Raw genomic sequence first — 6000 nt, 5'->3', positions numbered from 1 at the left:
GACGACAAGATGCAAAATTTATGTGAAATAACAACAAGACGGAATGAACAAATAATGTGCACCATTTAACATTCAGCAAACAAACGCCAATATATTTGGAAACTTTGGTAAAAATTTAATCATTTTCACACAAATCACCCTCAATAAGTTATATTATTACTGATTTCTTGCAAATGAGGGCATTGCAAGATCTTAAGTGTGGGAAGGGGTTAAATTCTTTCGGATTTTTAAAATTTTTATCTTTATACACTTGGTTACCATTAAAAATACTAGTAACGTAGTAGTTGTATTAGAATCTAGTGCTCTCTGATAATAAAGAACAGCCCTAGTCTTATATACTAACTACCCAATTCTAGTAAAAATTTTCAAAATTTTCAATTAAATGAACTCAAAATCATGTTTATACATATTTATGAACGATAAAACTAGGTGTTAACACCGAAATTATTGTAACCTCGGAAAGGACATAAATTGAGAAACAAACCAAAATGTTGAAATTCATTTAAAATGGAATAGAGGACGATAAAAAGGAAAATAAAAGCCAAGTGTGGAAAAACTTACCAAGTTATCTTAAACATATGTCACATATATCTGTAACAAATAACTGAAAATACTTTTGCTTTGGACTAAACTAAACCATTTTACCCGATGAAAGAAAAGAAGAGATGGATCTACACGATGAATCAATTCCATCATTAAAAGGAAGTAAAGTCTTCCGAAAAAGACACGCGCTTCTTGATTTAGGTCAAGAAGTTGTCGTCCAGACCAGCTGTAGGTTGACGAAAAATCTAGAAAAGTCATCTCTAAAATCAGCAGGAAATCCACGGACCTCAGCATTAAACAGGGTCGCCAAGTGGTCAGATTTATCCTAACCATGAGAAGGATTTATCTTGTACAATGGGGGGCACCATGCAAATTAGTTGGATAAGACTAATGAATCAGATCCCTAGAAAGGATAATCTCCTTAAAGATTAAAAATCAGCTTTTAAGACTGATATTACTCAATCCTTGAGATTGACCTTAAAGATTGAGAATTACAAACTCATGGAATTCAATGATATCTAAACTCGAGCTTGAACGAGAAAATATTTTGATCAAAAATTACAAACCGATTTGTTTTCTGAAAACCCTATTTTCAATGCGTTCATTACCATTGAACGTAAAATCCTAGGAATTCACCTGGAATTCATTAGGTCACCTGAACCAAATCGGGTGTCAACCGTAAGAACGGTGGTTGCATAGTGGTCAAAGACAGGACCTTGTGCCATACCGAAAAATTATAAGGGTGAGCTTTACTATTGCTCCTACCAAGGATAGTAATTGCGTCCGACACGTTATAGACCATAATTAAAAGCATGTCAGGGGACATTGCCTTAACAGTTGCTTGTTCAACGCTTTCCTTTACAACCGGACGGTAGTTTACCGAAAGGTAATATACGGGACAAGTGAACTGGACGTGTTGCTTTCCAAATACAAGGTTAGCAAGTGGGTGACACAAAACCATAAGTTTTGAGCTAAAATTTTCAAATCTGAAACCCACCAAACCCACAAAAATATTTTGCAAACACCGGTAAAGGGTTATTCCGGAAAACTTATCTAGGGTAAAAACTAGATTTAATTTTCAAAAGATCAAATGTTTTCATAAAGATCCAATTTCCTTAATGGATCTAAATTTTTATAGTCATGTGGGACTGTAAACCATATCGTTACTACCATTGTTTATACCGCCATATAGAAAATCACTGATGTACAAAGTGTGAAGAATAAAGAAGTGATTCTAGTATTTCAAGACGATATTGCTTGAGGACAAGCAACGCTCAAGTGTGGGAATATTTGATAATGCTAAAAACGAACATATATTTTATAGCATTATTCCTCAAGAAAGACAAGCTTTTAGTTGCAATTGTTCTATTTACAAGTGATATTCGTTTAAATAATAAAAGGTGAAGACAAAAGACAGATTCGACGAATTGAAGACGCAAACGACCAAAAAGCTCAAAAGTACAAAAGACAATCAAAGAGGTTCCAATTATTGATAAGAAACGTCTCGAAATTACAAGAGTACAAGATTCAAAACGTAAAGTACAAAATATAAAATTGTACGCAAGGACGTTCGAAAATCCGGAACCGGGACCAGAATCAACTCTCAACGCTCGACGCAACGGACTAAAAATTACAAGTCAACTATGCACATAAATATAATATAATATTTAAATAATTCTTATAATTATTTATATATTATAATAAATAATAAAAACCGTCGGCAAGAAAGACTCCAAAGTATCTGAGCTGTAATTTCAAACTCCGCGACTCGCAGAGTTTGAAGGCCAAAAAGGCCGCGAGTCGCGGAGCCCCAAGTTTCAAAAATCCCTATAAAGGCAACCGAATTCTGATCGCAAAAACCATCTTTTTCTTCTCCTCATTCATACGTAAAATATATATATATATATATTTATAATTTATATTTTAATTTTAATTATAATTCTAATAATAAGGGTATGTTAGCGAATGTTGTAAGGGTGTAAGTCGAAATTCTGTCCGTGTAATGCTACGCTATTTTTAATCATTGTAAGTTATGTTCAACCTTTTTATATTAATGTCTCGTAGCTAAGTTATTATTATGCTTATTTAATCCGAAGTAATCATGATGTTGGACTAATTACTAAAATTGGGTAATTGGGCTTTGTATCATAATTGGGATTTGGACAAAAGAACGACACTTGTGGAAATTAGACTATGGGCTATTAATGGGTTTTATATTAACTAAACAATAACTTGTTAATTTAATATACAAACTTATAATTTGACGTATTTATATATAACCACATACGCTTGACTGGGTACGGTGGGCGGGATATCTATAAATACCAATAATTATTCATTTTACCGGATACAGAACTGGATTAATAGTTAATAGACTCATTAAAACAGGGGTGGATTACATTCAAGGGTAATTGGTGTAATTATTAACAAAGTAGTAAAACCTTGGTTTACACGCAGTCGATAACCTGGTGTATTCATTAAACAAAGTATTAAAACCTTGTTACAATTCGAATCCCCAATTAGTTGGAATATTTAACTTCGGGTATAAGGATAATTTGACGAGGACACTCGTGTAGCGACCCGACCAAATCATGTTTGACGGCGCCGTCTACTTAGGTCCCGTTAAGTGGTCATAAGTCTTTAAACAACGTTTGACCAAAAGATATGTCGCATTCATTTCAAAAGTAAAGATTGTTCCCCAGTTTACAAGAATTGTTCATCCAAAAGTTACGTCACAAGGTTAAGTACAAACGAAATCCTATGCGACACAGTTTTAAATAAAGTCAAAAGACGCTCCATGTATGCACATATACTCGACATCCAATGCAAGTATCAAACAATGAGCGGAAGCATGTATCATGTATCGTTCAAGGACCTGAGAAAAACATAGAAATCTGTCAACGAAAACGTTGGTGAAATCATAGGTTTAAGTAAGTAAGTACAAATGAACCACAAGATTTGCATCAATGAAATAATAGTAATACATTCCAAAAGTTTGTTTCACGAGCACCCAATTATCAATGCTTAACATTCCTTCCATTGAACCCCATCACTTAGTGCTAGAACATACACTGTTTCTCGAAAATATATTTCATTCGTAAACGGTAGCGAACCGTTTGAATGAGGGTTTATCAAACCCATATGGATCCATACAACATAAGTTCTCGATTACACCCGGCAAGTGTAACTAATGATAATCGAATTGAGGATTTTGTTCTAAACTCGTATGTAGAATGTTTATTTTCCTGTACTTGTGTTCACTTAGTAAAGAAATGTTTATGTTTTCTCATCCCAAATGTAAGTTCAAAAAGAGTAAAAGTGGGACTATGATCTCACCTTGAGTGCACGAGTAGTAAAGTACTTCAACAAGTAAACGTGTGCAAAGAACAATGCTAGTCTTGACCTAAACAATAGGTTGTATCAATAACGGTAAATACGATAGGTCAAAGATGTTTAATTAGTCCTATGGCTCGTTACGACTCGATTATGTAGCATGTGAATCAAATTGTCAAGTTTCATGCAAGATACAAGTACAGAAACAAGTTAGGAAGGTTGCATAATCATTTGGTTAAGTTTGACAAAAAGTCAAACTTTGGTCGGTCAAAGTCAACGAAAGTCAACATGTTCGGGTCGGGTCCCGAACTATTTTTCTGAGGTTTTTATTCATATATAAGCATGTTAGAACAAGTCTCATGTGAATCGGAGGTCTAGAACGGGCCAAACATTTTTCACATTTGAGACAAGGAGGTCAGAACCTGGCCCCCTTATATGTCGCGCCGCGACAGGAAAGGGCCGCGCCGCGGCAAAGGCCGGGAGCTGGTGCCTGGCCAGTCCCAAATTTTCAAGTCTCAATCCAAAACCTTTTTGTGCATAAAACACAAACCGCTAACACTTAGGACTCGCACCTTATATCGTTGGAAAGCTCTTTTGACGTAGAATGCAACTAAACACAATTCATCAATCAATCTACCTATTATAACAACCAAAACCGCATCTAATGCTCAACATTAATCGCATACAAGTTCATAAATGCAATTCAATGATTCGAGCAACCAATTTACATGAATGATATGCCGTTTCGAAGGTAATCGAGCATACAATCCAACTAAACACTTACCAACAATAATCCATGGCATTCAATGCATCAAAAGTCCATTTCAAGTTCATCAAACACGAACCCAAATTCACCAAAATCATAAATCAAGTTCATGAACTTTTCTAAAGCAACCTACACATCAAATTGAAGCTAGTGATACTAGGAACACAATTAGAACATGAACTTTTAACATCTAACAACATATGATCATCCAAAATTCAAGAACAACACACCAAAATTCAAGTTCATGCTAGTTATACTAAAACAACGAGATCGAGCATACAAATTACATACACGACATCACAATGAGCCATAGACACTAACTAACACCATTTCAAGTCAAAAACAAGAATTTAGAGAAATCTAGAGTTTTAGAAATGTTACCCAAACGAGATGAAGTTGGTACCAAAATAAAGAGGATGAAGAGAGGATCACGAATATGTAATTTATTTTGTTGTAAGCCTCCTAGATCGAATTTAGATGATGATTGAATGAATTTGGTAAATGGGTGTGTGTTCTTGCTAGAGAGAAAGAGAGAGAGATGGAGATGATAATGAATGGGTGAAAGGGGTTTGACCCTTTGACCTACTCAAGGGTTTGATCCCTTGTCAAGTTTAGTCCCTCAACTTTCTTTCGGGTGCGTGAATTACCTAAACGAGGTAATTTAAAACGCGTATCAACGGGAGATGTTATAAACATATAACGGAGTTTAAATTAGTATAACGTAAAAGTAAATGGAAAAAGGCGGGATGTTACATTACCTACTCCTTAAAAGAAATTTCGTCCCGAAATTTAAGTAGGGCTAGTAGTCGTTGTTTCTTCCTCGAAATCCTGCGTTTCCGGAATTGGGAATAAATGAGGGTATTTCTTTTGCATTTGATCTTGCCTTTCCCAAGTAAACTCGGGTCCTCTTTTGGCGTTCCAACGGACTTTAACTATCGGGATTCGGCTCTGTTTCAATGTCTTGACGGAGGTGTCCACAATTTCAACCGGTTCCTTCACAAAATGAAGTTTGTCATCAATAGTAAGTTCCTCGATAGGGATGACGATATCGGGTTCGGCAAGACACTTTTTCAAGTTAGATACATGGAAGGTAGGATGAACGGAACTCAGTTGAGGCGGAAGATCTAAACGATAAGCAACGGTTCCAATACGCTCCAAGATTTCGAAAGGACCAATATACCGCGGATTTAGCTTCCCGCGTTTCCCAAAACGGATTACACCCTTCCAAGGTGCGACTTTTAACATTACTCGGTCACCGACTTGAAATTCAAGATTGTTGCGTCGTTTGTCGGTATAGCTCTTTTGACGCCTCCGGGCCGTCCGGAGCCTATCTCGGATTTGTACGATCTTCTCGGTGG

Source organism: Rutidosis leptorrhynchoides, chromosome 5, assembly GCF_046630445.1.
Source record: "Rutidosis leptorrhynchoides isolate AG116_Rl617_1_P2 chromosome 5, CSIRO_AGI_Rlap_v1, whole genome shotgun sequence".
In the NCBI taxonomy this organism is placed as follows: domain Eukaryota; kingdom Viridiplantae; phylum Streptophyta; class Magnoliopsida; order Asterales; family Asteraceae; genus Rutidosis; species Rutidosis leptorrhynchoides.
Note: the sequence above shows the minus strand (reverse complement) of the source record.